Raw genomic sequence first — 19,879 nt, 5'->3', positions numbered from 1 at the left:
TATTTTCTAGCAATATGTTTTTCAATAATTTGATAAATTCTTCATTTATATATCTTATAGACTAATCTCTAATGGCTTTCTAAATTGTGCTACTTACAGTACAATGGTGGGCTATGTGTAAATTTTCTGTAATTTGCTTTTCTTGCTTTTTTTAAAGGGCATATGTATATGAGTGATGGTAATGATTCTTAGAGTTATTTCTATTTCACAGAATTACAGTGATTTAAGAATTATAAGGAAACTCAGATGATCTAAGGGCCCCTCTACAAAAGTTCAGAAAAAATGGTTGCCCAGTCTCTGCTTGAATATCTGAAATGAGGAAAAACTCATTAGTTCCTGAGGTGGCCATTTACTCTGGATAATTATTAAGGAGATTTTTCCTTAATTAAACCTAAATCTTCAACTTCTACTAATTGTTTCTAGTTTTGCTCTCTAGGTTAAAATTGAGTAAGTCTAATCCTTTTTCCCATTTATAATCCTTCAAAAACTAAATATAGCTGACATTCTTTCTCCCCATCCAACTGTTTTGTTCTCCAGGTTGAAGAACTCTTGTTCTTGAGAGACTTCTTTGTAAACCATGAATTTGAGTTCAAGGTCCATCTTGATTGCTCTCCCTTGGAAACAATTCATAATATCAATCTCCGCCCCCCCCAAATGTGGTGCCTAAACACAATATTCCACCTTACCAATACTAGGTGATTCTGTGGTGATGCTAAGAAGAGCTTCCTGGGCCCATCTAGAGTAGACCTCCAATGGAGTAACTGTTTGAAAATTTATCCTAGAAACTCTAGGGTGTTTTTGAGAGTTCCAAATATAATAAGATAATCTATTTGGAAATGAAACCTTCCCAAACTGTGGGATGTCAAGGTCAGACCTGTGCTTTAGGAAGATTTCTTTGGAAGCTGCAAAAGGGATGGCTTGGAGTGGGGAGAGACTTGTGGCAGGTGGTCACACAATAGCCAACAGGTTATTGCAATAGTCACTTTGTGATAAAGGTTTGTACTAGCATGATTATAGTGTCAGAAGAGGGAAGGAGGCATATATAATATATACCATGAAGGTAAAATCAAAATGGAAGGTGAGGGAGGAGTTCAAGTCTTAAACCTAGGTAAGTGGAAGGTATCTTAACAGTAATAAGGAAGTTAGCAAGAGGAAGAGGTTTTTGTGGGAAAGATGAGTTTGGTTTTGGACATGTTGAAAAGATGTTTATTGAATACAAAGTTTGAGAAGTTCAATACATAGTGAAAGATGAGAAACTAGAAGTCAGTAGAGAGATTAGGGCTAGTTAAATAGATTTGAAAATCATTACTATAGAGATGATAATAACTGTAGGAGCTGATGACATTAAATGAAATAGCATTCAAAGAGAAGAGAAGAGAATTCCAGATAGAGCCCTAGGGGGAATTAGAATTAGTAGGTGTGACCTGGATGAAGCTCTAGCAAAGGAGACTGAGAAGGACCAGAAATATAGGTAGGAGGAGAAGTAGGAAAAAGAAGTGTTATGAAAATCAAGAGAGAAAAAAGTATCAAGAAGAGGCTGGTCAACAATGTAAATGGCCACAGAGAGTTCAGGAAAGATAAGAATTGAGAAAAGACTATTATATTTGGCAGTAAAAAGATTATTAGTAACTTTGGAGTGAGGAGTTTTAGTTGAATGATGGGTTCAGAAGTTAGATTTGAGATAGTTAAGAAGAGAATGAGAGTGAGGGAATTAGAAACTCGTAAACAGTGTTCGCAAAGAATTTAGTCACAAAATCAAGGGAAGATATGAAATGATATAGAGTGAGGATGGATGGATCAAGTAAGCTTTTACACAATGGGTAAATCATTGGCATACAGTAAGGAAGCATCCAGTCAACAAGAAAAGAATGAAGATAAATAAATATGGGAATGATGGAAAGGGAAATCTGCTAGAGAAGATGGAATGGAATGGGTTCCATTGGACATGTAGAAAGATTTGCCCTGGTAAGGAGAAAGGCAAGTCTTTCTACATTATATGAGAGAGGGAGACAGAGATAGTAGAGATACTAAGGCAATAGAAGGTATATGGGAGATGTGAGATGAGGAAGGCAGTGGGGGGGAAGAAGCTCTCATTGAATAACCTCAATGTTTTCAGTGAACTCTGAGACAAATTTCTCAGTTGAGAGAGTGTGGCAGGAGGAGGGTTGAAGAGGTAGTTTTGGGAGACTTGAGAGATGATGAAAAGGTTTGAAAGAGCTGTTGTAGTGAGTAGGAGAGTGAGTTAATTAGAGAGGTATAAAAGTTTTGCCTTGTAGAAGTGAGGACTCAGTTAAGATTACTTTGTAGTGGACTCAGTCAACATAATTTTGTTCCAGCATCATTCAATATCATGTGAGGAGGAGTGAAGGAAGTAGATGATAGGAACTATCCAGGTTTAAGGCTTGGCAGGGCAAGATGGATAATGGAAAAAAAGAGGGCAAGGGACTCAAGAGAACAGTATAGAATTGAACTGATTCACTAAGGGGTCAAGATGGGAGAAAGAGGAGAATATTAGTTTTTCCTCATCCTATATCATCTGTCTAATATACCAAAACATTTAAAAGATCAAGATCAGTGTTTCAATATCTCATTGACCAGTTCTTTCAGTATCTTGGTATGTTGTCTTCTTCTGATGATTTGAACTCTTGGATGCCAACTAGATACTCTCATACTTGTTTATTTTGAGTTTTACCTCCTTATTGGACATTTTTTGTTCTGTCCTTTTTAGTTCAAATATCCTATTCCTATTCCTTAGCAGAGATGATGAAAGGAAATAATTATTGAATAATTTCACTTTTTTTCTATTTCTGGTTATCCATTCTGAGCAGTGGCCCCTTCTTTGAGCCTCCCCTCTTTTCTCATAGACAAAAAGTCCTCTAGGCTGTTCTTTGAACTGTGGAAACTGGAGAGTGTGCTACACAATCTTTTAGACAAAATCCAAACATCTAATAACTTCTTGACTTGTTTTAATGATAATTTCTTCTTTCAAAAAGTGGAGAAATCAGGAAGGAGAAATTTTATTTTGGATTTTATTTTCCCTAATAGGTAGGAACTGGTTGCTGGGATAGAAAAGATGACAACTCTGGAGAAAGTGACTTCTTCCTCCTAGAGTTCATGGCAGAAGAGAGGATTACATGGCATAGTGTGACATGTGTCCTAAATCTGGGGAGAAGAGTTCCAGAGGAAGAATTGGTAGAATCCCATAGACTTAAAAATTTCAGGAAAAATTAGCATAGGAGGGATTAAAAAATCTCTCAAGAAAGAAATTCTGAGAGTAGAAGGGGAGTCACTTCTGATGAGGAGAAAGAATGAAACTTATTTAAAGAAACTTATATGGATGCATATGAACTGAAGACAAGACACAACCCCTGAGACAACACCATTTTACATTACAGATATTAAAGAATAGGCTTCTAATATGAATTCTCTTGTTGTTCAGTCATTCTTTAGTAATGCCTGACTCTTTATGACCCCATTTGGAGCTTTTCTTGGCAAAGATACTGGAATGTATCTTTCTCTTTCTCCAGTTCATTTTTATAGATGAGGCAGCTAGATAGTTCAGGGGCCAAGATCTATTCATCAGGATCCATATCTAGCCACTGAACCTAGATGGTTCTAGAGGAGAAAGTGAGGCTAGTGACTTAGCATACTCTCCCCCACCCCTCAAACCCAATTTATATACTTGTCATGGCATCACCTCCCTGATGTCATGGTCTTCTTTGAAAATGAAGTATGATCACTAATTATTATTTTTAAAGATGAGAGAACTGAGGCAAATAGTGACTTGCCCAGAGTCACAGAGCTAGTAGGTGTCCAAGACTGAATTTATGTCAGATCTTTCTGACTTGAGGTCTGGTGCTCTATCCACTGTGCCATCTCAGCTGTTCTCTACTCCCAAAAAGCAGAGAGTCATTACTGTCCTGGCTCAACAGAACAAAGGAAATATATATTGTATAATACTTGCAGATGAGTTCAATTAAGCTGAAGAAGATTACATTGCTTGAAAATTCAGGAATATGGAAAAAAAGTGAAATGTCACTTTGAGATAGTATTCAGTTCACAATTAACCAAAAAAAAAAAAGCCCAGGAACCAGGTAGAATGAAGTGATTTTGAATAAGAAAAGGAGTCAAAAAAGTCCTGCAACTTCTCTGATAGGGTTTCCACATATATAATACTGGTCTTTTGTTCAGGGCTTATATTTTCATATCAAAGAGCCTTGAAGAATCTAATGTAAAGCTGATGCCTTGAGATGTTGGCCATGTAGATTACCCTGTGCTGCCTCCATTGAAAACCACATGATGAGACTTCTCTGGCTCACTTCTTTAAGCTGATCATATTGAACAATTAATTATGCTGAGTCCACCCTAGGTGGACTCCTGTCTTAAATGGACAGAGTATGGTGTGGCCAGGAGAGATACTTCATTAGAAACTCAGGCAATTCATAAGTTTTGAACTTGATAAGAGACAGCCTCCTTTTAGGAGTGATGATGTCTGTGTGTTTTTTTGTGATAGCTTTGGGAGACATCTGCGGTTTCTCCAAGCTCATTTAGGGATCAATTAAAAGCTGCTCTACCATCAGTTTTATGAGTAAAAAGATCTGGGTTCAAACACTTGACCTCTCTCAGTTATCACAAATGCTCTGAAATTCACCATTTTTCTTCTTTTGAAAAGTTAAAGTAGAATTCTGGGGACAGGAAGACGCTCTGGATTAATTGATATTAATAATAATAATAATAATAATAATAATGATGATGATGATGATGAAGATGATGATAACTAGTCCTTACTATATGCCAGAAACTGTGTTAATTGCTTTACAATTATTTAATTTAACCCATTTAAGCTAGTTAATTGCTTTGTAATTATTATTTCATTTGATTCTCATAACAACCCTGGGAGGCATTATTTGCATTCTATAGAAGAGGAAGTTGAGCTTAAGGAACTTGCCCAGGGTCACACAGTTGATAAGTGTCTGAGGCTGAATTTGAACTCATTTATCTGATAATGCAGATATAACTCCTAGGTCATTCTACAAAGGGGAAGAATTCTGAGATGAATAGAAACAGGATGTTGTGAAAGCTTGCTGGAAGTACAGGGAGTTTGGTGAAAGCCTGAGAACTCTTGGCAGATGGGGTTAACAGTTTGAGTGATAGCCACATGTTCAGGGTTCTGACCATCAACTAGGACCAGGTATCAGGCACTCCTTACTATGCCAGTGTATGAGTTGATGAATCAAATAGGAATGTAACATTAAATATGGAAATTTCTGAAAAATGGCAACCTAGGGATAATGGGTGGAAAGAGAGAGATATGTTTAGTATGAAAAGCAGAGGCATTGCTGTAAGAGCACTCTCAATTCAGGAAACATTTATTAAGAACCTACTATACAACAGAATCACTTAACGGTATTTATTTCAGTTTCCTTATCTGTAAAATGAGATGGAGAAGGCAATGGAAAAACCAATCCACTATCTTTGCCAAGAAAACCCCAATAGGGTCATCAAGAGTTGGACATGACTGAAATGACTCAAAAACAAATTATTTGATGGATAGAGCACTGAATTTGTAGTCAGACTATCAGGGTTAAAATTCTGCCTCAGAAATTTAATAGCTTTTTGATCATAAGCAAACAATTTAAACTTTCAGAACCTCAGTTTCTTTACTCATAAATGGGAATAACAATATTTGTACTATGTCCCTCAAAGGATTAGGATGAGTATAATTCTTTATAAATACTTTGTACTATGTGAAGAGTTTTTTCCACAATGAAATATTATCTCATTGAAAGATTATTTCTTCCTCATTTGTTTTACACATATGATGAATTATGTAAAACACATATACCATGGTAATATGAGTGAATTTCAATATTTTCATTTAACATATATTTATTAAGCAAAGCACTGTGCTACATAGACACATTTCTGTATATAAGTTGAATGATTTGCCCAAGATCATATTGGCAGCAGAGCCAAGACTCAAATCCAGATAATCAATTTTTAAATTGATATTTTATTTTATTTTTCCAATTACATGTAATGGAAAATTTTCAACATTCATTCCTATGCATATGCATATTTTTAAGTTGTGTAATTTCCTTCCACCTCTCTTCCTATATTCTTTCCCTCAGCAGCAAACATTGTAGATACACATTTGTGTTTAACATGTTTACAGATTAATCATTTTCATTATGAGTTAGGATTAAGGGAAAGAAAGAAAATCATGAGATAGAAAAGATATACAGAAGAGAAATTTTTAAAAAGCGACTTTAGTGTTCATTCAGATTCTATAGGGTTTTTTTGTTGTTGTTTTGTTTTTCTTCCTCTGGATGGGGATAGCATTGTCCATAGCTGGTCTAATAGGGATGTCCTTAATCTCTGAACTAGTGAGAGGAGCTGCATCTATCAAAGTTGATCAACTCATAATGTTGTTAATGTGTACAATGTTCGCTTGGCTCTGCTTCCTTTGCTCAGCATCAGTTCCTGTAATTCATTCCATACTTCTCTAGAGTCTAACCATTCACAATTTCTTATAGAACAATATATTCCACAACATTCATAAACAAAACTTCTTCAGCTATTCCTCAACTGATGGGCATCCCCTCAATTTCCAATTCTTTGCCACTATAAAAAGAGCTGCTATGAATATTTTGGATATTGTGGATATTTTCCTATTTTTTTTAATGATTTCTTCTGGATATAGCTCTAGAATTAGTATTGCTGGATCAAAGGGTATGAACAGTTTTATTGCTCTTTGGGCATAGTTCCATATTGCTCTCCAGAATGGTTGGATCTGTTCACAACTCCAACAGCAATGTATTAATGTCTTAATACTCCTATAACCTCTCCAACATTGATCATTTTCCCTTTTTGTCATCTTGGCCAATCTGATAGGCATGAGGTGGAACCTCATAGTTATTCTAATTTGCATTTCTCTAATGAGTAATGTAAATCCAGATCATCTGACCTCAAGTCTTGAGCAATTAGACCAAATTGTTTCTTTAGGAAGACAAAGACTGAAAAAGCAATTTTACAGAGAAAGTTTATCATTGCTGTTGAAAAGAAAATAGTTGTAACAATAGAATGATGGAGTTATCCTCTTTATGCTTTCAACTGGAATGTCTGCCGACCTCATCTCTTCCTCTTCCTTAAAGCTCATGTAAATTCTCATCTCTAGGAAGCCTTCTCTGACTATGAATTAGGGTAGTTAGGTGGTGCAGTGAATAGAGCACTGGTCTTGGAGACTGGAGGATTGGAGTTTGAATCCAGCCTCAGATGCTTACTAGCTATGAGATCCTGGGCAAGTCACTTAACCCTGATTGCCTCACACCCTCATCTCCACTTGCACTGCTTCTTATCTGGCCACTGGACCCAGATTACTTTAGAGTAAGAAAGTGAGGTTGATGATTTAACAAGCATCCCCTCACTCAAACCCAATTCATGTGCTTGTCATGACATCATCTCCCTGATGTTATGGTCTTCTTCAAAAGTGAAGGACAAACATCATCATATAAATTATATATTACATATGTATTTGTAATATTTATGTCTACACATAATTAGAAATATATTAAAATATGTGAAAATGTACATACTCATATTTATGTTCAGACTCTGTTTTCAAGGAGTTTATAATTTAGTAGCAGAAAAGACAAAGAATACAAATAATTAAGATATTAGAAAGAGTAAAATGAGTACAAAGAAGTGTTTCTGGACCAAATTCTATGGAAAATCTGAAGGGGTGGGAAGTTAGAGAAGTCTTCATGGTAGAGATGTTTATGAGTCTGATATTAGAGGAATGAGGGACATCAACAGATGGAGTTGGGGATGAGGGAGGGAAACTTATTCTAGGCTCAAGTGACAGTATGAGCAATTGTTCTTTGCCCTTCCTTTTTTTGAGGAGGACCAATATAGCATGATGTTGGGGTAAAATGGTGAATGATGGATAATGTTTTGCTTTGTACATAAATTGATTTAAGTGAGGTAGAGTTGTGAAAAGTCATCATCCTCCCTCTCTCTTCCAGAATCTTCAAAGTCCAGTGGCAGGACAAAGTCAAGATATTGGGCAATGGCCTGGGATTCAGTGAATGACCTTGATATCTTTGATGTCTAACCAAGGTCTAAGCATTACAGTACCTGCTTCAGATACTTTCTTGACTATTGGAGCAAATAGTTTTCATTCACCCATTCTATTAGGGGAAGTCTTCACTTGCTTGTGGTAGACATTCCCCTAACTTATTAATGGACTTGAGTCCTATCAGTTACCTTCAATCTGGTTTAACCCATCTGCTGAGATGGTTTTACCAGGATGTGGCCACTGTGCATGCTACAGTTTCTTGGAGCCACAGATGGGATTTAGGTGGATACCAAAGGTGGCTGGGAAACCTTGAAAAAGGGCTCAACAAACTCTCACATTACAGGCAATGGTTTTCCCTAGACACCCATAAACCTTTTTGAGTAACAACAGAGCCAGTAAAGTGTGGGACAAGAAGAGAATGACAATAGTCTACTTTGATTGGAAAAGAAATTGACTGAAAGGAAGTAGTAGTAGGAAATAAGAATGGATTTGTGGATTGAAACCAGTTTGTCAAAGGTCTTGAATGCCAAGACTAGGAATTAATACTTTATTTGGAAGCAATGGGGAACAATTGAAAATTAAATGAATACTAATGGTCCAGTTAACATAAAATTCCTGGTTGCCTATATACACGAGAACACAAAAACAAGGAGGCTAAAGCCAAAATGTTATATGATATTTTCTGCATATCTATATATCTATATCTGACTTTCCCAATGGAAGTCAGTTCTTATGTGGAATGTATTTAAACCATGTCTAACATCCCTATTTTCTCCACCTCTTACTCTTTTATCAGTGCCAGCAGAGTACAGTATGGGAGGCATTACTCATACTGTCTCTTAACGCAGCACTTAACCTTACTTGTCACAGTTTCCGGAGGGAGATCAAGAGCATTGAAATTATGTAGGTGGCCCAATAAATCATGGTCATTTTTTGACATGACCATACAAAGCAGCTGGAAAAAAAAAACCTCGCCACAATGTCAGCTGAAAGTTGAAATACAAAGTTCTAACATATTAATTTTCTTTTTTTTGTTGTCATCCAGATTTTCTCACCATCCCTAAGGTGTGCCTAGGTGAATAGGAAAATAGGTTTGGCAACTCAGCAGGCTAAATAGCTTTGCACAGCTATACTTGAAACATGAAACAAAAGAAATGAAAACAGAACCAGACTTTAACATGGTGATTCTAAAGTGAAAGAACAGAGCTTATCTTGTCTAATGGGGAAAATAAGAGCTCATGTTTATGTAGTTCTTTGGTACTTACAACATGTTTTCTCCACAACGTTATCCCCTATTATGCAGATAATGAAATATCCTTTTTTTATCCCCATTTTACAGACAAGGCAACTAAAGTCTAGAAAGCTTAATGAGGTGCTCAGAGTCATGCACCTATTAAATGATGGAGCTGAGATGCAAATCTAAGAATATCCTGACTCCAACTCTGGCATTTTTCTCACTCTGCTGTCATAAAATAAGATGGTGAACAATTAGGAGGACCAGATAAGTGACTACTTTGACATTTGCCCTATGGATGTGTTTGTCTGTTTTTGTTTTGTTTGATAAAGCAAATCAGAAGTGTGATGTATGAGAATGAGTCATTTTCTGCATTGTTTAGTTTTTTCTTCTTTATTTCATTGGCCTAATTAGAATCTTAGATTTTTTTTACCTATTGTTAACAAGAATCTCTGGTTAAGACATTTTCTTCCCTACCTCAAACTTGGGTTATTGAGGCTATTTGAATACTATTTATATTTACTGAAAGAAAGAAAAGGATTTCTCCACTTTTTCCTAGGGAACAAAACTGCATGAGTAATATTATTTTTTAACAGACTGAAAAACTACCTGACTTTTCAATCAGTAGATATATCTTACAATTTTGGAGGATTTATGTGTAATGTAACAGAAACAGGTCAAGTTTTTGAATTTCTTGTAAACATTTTTATTATTAAATTAGTAACAGCTTAATTAGGATCATAGATTTAGAAATGAAAGGGACCTTAGATGATCTCTGAATTTTACAAATGAGGAAAGTGAGGCCCAGCAAAGTTTACATTTGCCCAAGTTCTCACAGGTAATAAATGAAAAAGTTGTGTTTCACAATCCAGATTTTCTGATTGCCTATCAGTTTTTCCACTGTATCATAATGAGCAGTTAGGGGCTATTTTTAACTACTATTGCAAACCCCTGAGCAGGGTCTTTATTTCTTCTCTGGCCTAAGGACTCCCTAGACTGGTAGGGGCCATCTGAACAGTAATTACATCTAAGCTATCACTGCACAGTAGACCTTATTTCTCCCAGGTTTGGGATGTGTTTTTCTAATCCCATATGTTATCATCAACAGAAATGGCAAGAGAATCTATTGCTTTCTGATGGTACTACGAACTGCTCAGGCTGACCACATGGTGCTATCCCATTGTTACTTATTTTTCTATTATATTGAACTTGAAGGAAAATTGTCAGTGGTAGCTAACTTGTCAGTACCTGGGTTTTGGTTTATCTGATGTTTGTGTATCATAGACCTATGAACATTATTTTTGGGGGCATAACATACAATTGCTATTAATTCAATAAAGGATATTTAAAGAGTGATAGGAGGGACTTCAAAAGCCCCATTGAATACCACATTACACTACATACTTACTTCAGCTAAAGCTTCATAATTTGAGACAGGGCTTTATTTACTAAAAGTCAGCTAGTCTGTTTATGCAATTTCTGGTCTCTATGAGAGGTGGCCATGAGACAGTCTGTAATGATGGGTATAATCTGTTTTTGGAGTTCTGAATTAATCCATAATATCATTATAATTCAGACAATTCTCTCTGGAATAAATTTCAGGGATAATGTTTAAGAAAGAATGATGAAATCTTCCAAAGGGGAGAAGAAAGAGGAGAGTTGATCTGTTTTTATATGGAGAAAAAATTCAGCGGAGACTGGAGGATGTTTAAGAGAGAAAGATGACAAGGCTTACACGGTATCATGTTTCCTAAGTGATAGACTTAAGAGAATTGGATCTCTGGTTGCTAAATTTTCCTGACTTTTCAGTGGAGAGTTGGCTCAGGTTTCATGCTAAGATTACAGCAAAAGCAGAAAATTCTTTCCATCTCAAATGCAAATAATAAATCCCAAATGAGAGTGAAGGGGGGGTGTGGGGAGAACCAGGTTACTGGGCCATGAATAAACTAGGGCGGAATATTCCATTAAAATGCAGAATTCTAATACAAAGGTCCTGCTCTAGTGCCTTATCATGGTACAGAGGTGGACCTGGGTTCTTAAAGATGATGCCAAAGAAACACAAACTCAGATAGACTTGATCAAGCTAGAAAGACTTTGAATATAGCCCCAGGGACAGACTGAATGCTATTGGTTGACTTTGGGATAAAGCTAGTTCAGGGAGATTCCAATTTACCCATGTGGCCATGATGAATTTTTTTTTTCAACTGTAGTTGAAGACTGTTTCCTAAAGCCTTGGAGGGACTGGAATCTGTAATGACGGGATTAGAGTCCATGCTGACAAAATCACAGATCTTTGAATTAATGATGAATGATTCTCATTAATAAAAAACAAACTACAAACTACTTTGAGGAAGGGGGTATATCTTAATGGTACAGGTAATGAACATGTTAATGCAGCTGAATACCAGAGGAAATTGGAAATCTTTCCATTTACACTGATATAGGAGACTCCAGAAGTAGAAAGTGACTTTTTGTCATAGTTAGAAGATTTGAATTGTAGTCATTTGTGTCTTATTTCTAATATCCAGTGGTGTGCCAGAACTGACTTGGAAGGGCTTTTGAGAGTTAATCGTTAAATTTTCAATGTGAAATTTATAAACACTACAAATCTGAGCTAGATTTTTTTGTTTCATTGATTGTTTAGACTTAAGAGAGTGAAGGAGAAAAGTTAATAATCTTAAAAGCTTGTCAGGGATATAATCCCCCCCTCCCCAGAGCTGGTTATTAAATATTGATCAACATATCCCTGCAAATATCTAATATTTTCTTTTTTTTCCTGTTCAATTATTTCAGGTGTGTCTAACTTTTCAAGATCCCATTTGGAGTTTTTTTGGCAAAGATACTTTTTGAGGTTTGTCATGTCCTTTCCTGGTTCATTTTAAAGATGAGGAAACTGAGGTAAACAGGATTTAAATGACTTGCCTAGGGTCACATTGTTGCAAATTTACTAGTTCTCTAAGTCTGGGTTACTTACTTAACTGGCCTTTCAGAGCCTTTACTGTTCTCATTGGTGAAAAAAACCCCACAATAATTTTCCTACTATTTACATCACTGGGTTTTGGTGATGAAAATGTGGTCTATAATAAAAGGCTTTGCAGAAATGAATGATTAATATGTATCTCTAATATGAAATTGAACTAAAAGATGACAAGTGCCTATGCTATAAATCCAAATCTAAAATAAAACCTCAATAAATAAACTCTATTGGATTTGGAGCATCATCACAAATAAAATGATTCCTTATAATTGGTCAGAGATAATATTAATCCATAAAAATTAAAGAACATTTTAATTACATATAATTTGATTGCATCTTGATCTGAAAAAGGATGCATTTAATAATTCTGCCTTTTTGCATTTCACTGTGAGTTTTGTCAGGCGCAATATATGCTCATGTAGGTTCCATGTGTCACAGAGAAGAAGGTATATTCCTTTCTATTACCATTCAGTTTTCTTGAGAGCTCTATCATATCTAAAAATTTTTTTTCACAGTGTTAACTTCCTTCTTGTTTATTTTGTGGTAAACTTATTTAATTATGAGAGTAGGAAGAACATTTTTAATGAGTTTAGCCATATTAGAAAGTCATAACTTTCATTTTACATGGAGTGAAAAAGCTTTCAAAATATATTTTACAGAATAAATAAAATCATGTGAGAATAGAATGAAGAACATCTCATACATATTGTCCTTTTTGCTCTTGGAGAGATGCTTTTATTGAACCTAAGTGAACTCATATAACATATTTTTTTTTTGTTGAAGGAGCCAGGTGTTACAGTGAATGGAATGTTGGATGTAAAATTAGGAAGATCTGAGTTCAACTCTTCCTCAACTTACTAGTTGAATGACCCTGAGGAAGTCAGTGATCCTTGCTATGCCTCAGTTTCTTTATCTGCAGAAATAAGATAATAAAAGCATCTACCTCTCAGGTATGCTAATCAAATGTGATGTTAAATACAATAGCTTTGTAAAACATAAAGTGTTATATGAACACCAACTATTATTCTGTTACAAAGACCAATCATTTTATTCATCTTGGAATAATTCACCAAATGTTAACCACAAAAGAACAATTACAAGAATGGATTTTGTTCTAAGTTTTCTTAGTATTGAATAATATATATGTGTAAATATATGTATATATATATATATATAAGTGTATTAATATACACACACACACCAATGGAAGTCTTCTATGGAGAAATATTTTTTTTTTAGGTTTTTGCAAGGCAAATGGGGTTAAGTGGCTTGCCCAAGGCCACACAGCTAGGCAATTACTAAGTGTCTGAGACTGGATTTGAACCCAGGTACTCCTGACTCCAGGGCCGGTGCTTTAGCCACTGTGCCACCTAGCTGCCCCTGAGAAATAATATTTCTATATAAACTCCATTGAATATAATAAGGTGAGAAGACTGAAGACAACAATATGGTCATCCTTTCCACTTTGTGACTTTCCCCATTACAGTTTCACTATATTTTAGGTCAGAATAATAAATTAAGTGAGATTTTTTTGGGAGTTTTGTGGAAGTCACAGATTACACACAAAGGACAGTAGATGACAGAAAATGTTTAGAAACTCAGAGATTCATATATATATATATATATAGTGTTATATTTCAGAATATTTTATCATTTAATACTATAAATATTCAGACTTCTACTTTGGTGTGCAAGGAGGGTCAAAAAATTTAATGTAGATTTTCCAGATCACAGGGGTGTCTCATGCCTAACCCCCAAGATACAGAAAGGATAATTGGTTTTTTTTGTTTTTTTTAAATTTTTTTTCAAGGCAATGGGGTTAAGAGGCTTGCCTAAGGCCACACAGCTAAGTAATTATTAAGTGTCTGAAGTCGGATTTGAACCCAGGTACTCCTGTCTCCAAGGCCGATGTTCTATCCACTGCGCCACCTAGCCACCCCTGAGAAAGGATAATTGTAATAACAAATAAATAACATACATTTTGAATAGCAAAATGAATGATGATGAATTTAGAAAGCATTAAAATTAAAACTTGCAATAAATATCAATGACACATATATCATCTTCGCTAGACAGTTATGAAAAGTTTAACTCTTTTCACTTAAAAAGAAAGCACTGAAAGATGATATTAGATCTTCAGTCTTTTTTGAGCTCTGTCATAGCCTGAGTCAAATTTCTGTTTTTCTTGGAGTCTTTAGATGCAGGTGCTTGTGCTTCCTCATCTTCAGATTGAGTGTTTTGATCCTTCTTGGGATCACAGGTAAAGGATTTCTCAATGGTGTTCCTGTTTCTCTGCTTACTCATTTCCCCAGCTTGTGCCTGGTTTTGGGGTGCTTCCTGAGCTTTTGAGTAATAGTGGATCTCTGAGTGTGAGGCTCTGTCTTCCCTCCTGGTCTGTGAATGACCATATGCACCCCCCTCTGCCACGGGACTGAGGTGGGGGGGGCTTCTCTTCTATGGGGAGGCCTAGAATGCGATCAGGATCTGAATGTGGTTAGAACCCCAGAGTCCTATTCCAGGGACGGAGGCCAGACCTCAGCAGTCTCTCTTCACTCCCTTCCCTAGGCTCATAGTGCTCATGCCCTGGGGGCTCCTGCTTACTGGCTTCTGCTTCCAGTTCCTGGATCTGGGCTGCAGTGGCCATGCTGCTCACTGTGTGCCCTGAGGGCTGGGTTTCACATGCTCGCTCTGGCAGAGGTCCCCTGCTGATCTCCCAAGCTGTGCTTGGTGCTCCCCGGGCTGTAGATTAGGAAACTCCCCTGCTGCTGGGAGCCGGGGCTCCCAGAGCCCTGGGGCTGCCTCTAGGAGGCTGATGTTCCTTCACTCTGGAGGGCAGGCTTGGTGGATCACCCCTCCAACCCTGTGGAGCGGAGCCTTTCTACTCTTTTCCAGGTTACCTTGGGTAGGAGAACTGCCTCACTCAATCCCTCTGTGGATTCTGTCTCTTGAAAATTTAATTAGAGTCCTTAGTTTATAAGTTTTGATCGAGAGTACCTAAGAGACAATCCTCTCTTGTTGCCATCTTGGCTCCACCACCCCCCCCTCCATATTAGATCAAATGGTAAAAAATATACAGAGATATTTCATAAACAGATATCAGTCCCCAGAACTATAGGAAAGGTTGACAGTACATGCTTCTGGACTTATTGAATGTAACCAATATTGGTTTATCTCTAGATGTGGCCTATGAAATGGCTAAGATTCAAGTGGGGAATTAAATGACCCTCTTGGGCAACATTCACATGATCTCAACCAACAATGCGTTGACAAACATACAAATAGTTGAGTCATGGATTTCTTTTTAAAACAGAAGTGAGGGGTGGCCAGGTGGTACAGTAGAGCACTGGCCCTGGAATCAGGACCTGAGTTCAAATCCTGTCTCAGACACTTAATAATTACCTAGCTGTGTGGCCTTGGGCAAGTCACTTAACCCTGTTTGCCTGGCAAAAACCTAAAAAAAAAAAACAGAAGTGAAAGGATTCATGACAGTACAAAAAGATCATACCCATGTTATTAGAAGTGAGGTAAATATTTCTCTTTAATACTCAGAGCTTACTGACCAGTACAGACTTTGTAAAGAAATGGTAAACGCCATGTGAGGGCTGAAAATGGTTTATTCCAGTTAAATACTAAGAAAGACATGATAAAGGAGCTTGACTTTGACATTAAAATCTCACACTTTATAAAATAACAGAGAATACAAATCTCCTAAATCCTTGAAAATACAACAGATGAGCTCACTTGGAACCAGAGTCTCATCGTAGACAAGACCGTTTTTGATGGTTTTCCAGTCATAAAATTGAATTATAAATATTTTTTGAAAATTTTCACTATTAACCCAACAATCATCAACAAACACAAATGTTTTAATATACCAAGAAGAAGAAAGAAGATAAGAAATTGATTTTTCTGTGATATACAATTTGATTTTTAAAAATATACTATTAAAATTAAAGATGGAGTAATAAAAAAATGCTCCACTGTTCTATTTGTATTCCATTCTACTTTTTGTTTTCTTAGATATTTAAAAAATGTTTTATTGATGTTCTTTTTTTTGCAATTCTCTCTCTGTGTACTAACTTACTCTTACCTTCATAGAAGACTTCCATTGATGTGTGTGTATATTCACATGCATATATTAATATATCTGTATTTATACATATATATATGTATATAATTCAATTACAGCAATCAATCATTTTTTTCCATCCTGGAATAATCCACCAAATACTAACCATAAAAGAACAATTACAAGAAAGCAACTTATTCTAAGGCCATTTCTATTTGAACTCCAGTGAATATAATAAAGAGAGAAGAATGAAGACAACAATACAATTATCCTTTTTACATATCAACTTTCCCTGTTACAGTTTTGATATATTACAGATGGTCATACTAGATAATTAAATAATCATATACTCTTATTGCCATATATATGGCAAAATATATATATTTCAAGCAAAATAAATGCTTTAGCCACATGTTTTCATGCATACTACCATACTGAATAGTAATAACTGCCATCTAATAATGACTTGTTTTAGGGATGCTTCTAAATAATCTCTATTAGCTTTCTACCATCTCCTTCATAGTCTCACCAACCTCCTTGCTGAGACTATGGTGGTGTTTTATTCATTGCAACCTTTTATTTCCAGAACTTTCACTACAGAATCCCTCTATTTTGATTGTTGGCTGCCTCTCCTCAGCTACTACTTCAGACAAAGCTCTAGGCCATGTTTCATTTTACTGCCTATTCTTTATTCATTTTTTCTACAGCCTTGCTGCATATGCCCCCCCCCCCTTTCCCATCAGTCACTATCATTCTCTCCTCTACCCCCCCACTCCCACCCCTAGTTTTAGAACTATGAATCATGATCAGATCAACTTTGTCATTCTTGGATGATATTTATCAATCAATTTCTTAGTGGTCCCACTCTGTAAGGGACTGTTGTGTGTGGGGATACTGTAAACTTTTATCACCTAGTGTCCTCTAGCACCAGAGCATTGTTTCACTTGTTGATTGGAGAATGCTAGGCAGTGGGAGTGTACCAGGAACTGGGAGAATATTTAAGCACTTGTATTCTGGTAAATAAATGGAAAACTTGGAGAACTTTCCATCCTTGTCTCCCACTTCTTCAACATTTGTCTGGGTGAAGGATAAATCAGCCAGCAGAAACCTAACACTGTATGTTTCTCTGTATCTTTCATAGCCAAAGTACTCCTTCCAATTACTATCCTTGATTGTGAGCTCCTTAAGGGCAAGGACTGTCATTTACTTTAGTTTATTTCTTGGCACAAAGCAAGAACCTAATAAATCATATTCATTTATTCATTTTTAGCAAGACTTTTGATATGTTCTTCTAGCATACACTCACCTGAACTGGGTGATCTCCAGAGTACAAATGACTGCTTCTCCTCCTTCAGATTTGTCCATCAACAAACACCCTCACAAAATTTATTTATTTATGTCATCATTAATTTAAAATGTTTTATTTATACAAAACATATAATATTTATAATGTAAATAACATTTTATTTTATATCATTGATATTTAATTCACTTGATTTGTTCTTTATTTTAACATTTGTTTTTAATTTTATTATTTATTTTTAACACTCATTCAAAAAATCTTTTGAGGTTCAAATTCTCTCCTCTTTTCAGTCCCTCCCCCACCTATTGCAAAGGCAGGTAATATGCCACTCATTATACATATGAGGTCATGCAAAACATTTTTCATATCAGCATTTTATAAAAAAAGTATGCAAATGAAAATTATGCTTTAATCTGCACTCAGAATTATTTAGTGGTGGATAGCATTTTCATTATTAGTTTTTTGAGATTATCTTAGATCATTGAAATGATCAGAGTAACTAAGTCTTTCATAGTTGATCATTATTACAATATTTCTATTATGTACAATGTTCTCCTGGTTCTGCCCACTTCATTTTGCATAACTTCATATAAATCTTCCCAATTTTTCTGATACTAGTCCCTCCTTTTTTATAGCACAATAGTATTTCATCACAACCATATATCACAGGTTGTTCAGTCATTCCTCAATTGATGGGCATCTCCTCAGTTTCCAATTCTCTGCCATAACAGAAAAAGTTATTTTAAATCTTATTATACATATATGTCCTTTCCCCTTTTCTTTATCTCTTTAGGAGGGGCAGTGATGTGGTACAGCGGATGGAGCACAGGCCTTGGAGTCAGGAGGATGGGAGTTCAAATCCAGCCTCAGCCTCTTGACACTCATTGTGTGACCTTGGACAAGTCATTTAACCCTGATTGTCATGCATCCAGGGCCATCTCTAGATGTCCTGATTTAATTTATTTTTATTAAAGATATTATTTGAGTTTTACAATTTCCCCCCCAATCATACTTCCCTCTCCCCGCCCATGGAGAGAAATCTGTCAGTCTTTATTTTGTTTCCATGTTGTACTTTGTTCCAAATTGGGTGTGATGAGAGAGGAATCATATCCTTAAAGAAAAGATAAGAAGTCTAAGAGGTAACAAGATCAGACAATAAGATATCTGTTTTTTTCTAAATTAAAGGGAATAGTCCTTGAACTTTGTTCAAACTCCACTGCTCTTTATCTGGATACAAATGGCACTCTGCTTTGCAGACAGCCCAAAGTTGTTCCTGATTGTTGCACTGATGGAATGAGCCAGTCCTTCAAAGTTGAATATCACTCCCATGTTGCTGTTAGGGTGTACAGTGTTTTTCTGGTTCTGCTCATCTCACTCAGCATCAGTTCATTCAAATCCCTCCAGGCTTCCCTGAAATCCCATCCCTGCTGGTTTCTGATAGAAAAATAGTCTTCCATGACACACACACACACACACACACACACACACACACACACACACACACACACACATATATATATAATATATATATATATATATATATATATATATATATATATATATATATATGCCACAGTTTGCTAAGCCATTCCCCAATTGAAGGATATTTACTTGTTTCCAATTCTTTGCCACCACAAACAGGGCTGCTATGAATATTTTTGTACAAGTAATGGATGTCCTGATTTATATCTGACCACTGGACCCAGATGGCTCTGGAGGAGAAAGTGAGGCTGGTGACTTAGCATAGCATCCCCTCTCTCAAATCCAATTCATGTGTTTGTCATGGCATCACCTCCCTGATGTCCTGGTCTTCTTCAGGAATGAAGGCAAAAAAAAAACTCTTTGGGATACAGACTTAGTAGTGTTACTGCTGGGTCAAAGAGTATGCACAGTTTTATAATTTGAAACATACTGTATAGTTCTTTCTTTATGTAAATTTTCATTATGTAAATCCAACTTTACATAAAGAATTCTGAAAGATAATATTATTTGCTCTCATCAGATATATAAAGGAAAAAAAGTCACTGCCTAACTATCTCCCAATAGCTTCATAAAAATTTACATAACCAAACACCAGGGAAAATGGCTAAGTTCCTTGGAGGGGAAATATACAGAAACTAATGTTAATTTTACTGTACTGTATTGTCTATACTTTATCATTAACTTTATCTTTCATTTCATAATTCTGTTATCATAGTACAATATTTAATATATGCATT

At 36.0% G+C, this 19,879-nt stretch overlaps 1 long non-coding RNA gene across 3 annotated transcripts in view; it reads left to right on the top strand.

Moving 5' to 3' along the window:
• The window catches only part of LOC141502336 (uncharacterized), a 40,143-nt gene extending 20,998 nt beyond the window's left edge, over nucleotides 1–19,145 (top strand). The window contains exons 1-4 of one of the 3 annotated variants that reach the window (XR_012472495.1): nucleotides 9,500–11,049; nucleotides 12,105–12,209; nucleotides 13,072–13,238; nucleotides 18,454–19,145. This is a non-coding gene — a long non-coding RNA (uncharacterized LOC141502336). Of the gene's footprint in view, nucleotides 1–9,499; nucleotides 12,210–13,071; nucleotides 13,239–18,453 lie in introns of those variants that run through there. The other 2 variants (XR_012472494.1, XR_012472493.1) reach the window with 2 other exon arrangements.
• Nucleotides 19,146–19,879: the final 734 nt, after the last annotated feature.

The sequence above is a fragment of the Macrotis lagotis genome, chromosome X, assembly GCF_037893015.1.
Source record: "Macrotis lagotis isolate mMagLag1 chromosome X, bilby.v1.9.chrom.fasta, whole genome shotgun sequence".
Classification (NCBI taxonomy): Eukaryota; Metazoa; Chordata; class Mammalia; order Peramelemorphia; family Peramelidae; genus Macrotis; species Macrotis lagotis.
This window is presented reverse-complemented; position numbering and strand designations above follow the sequence as displayed.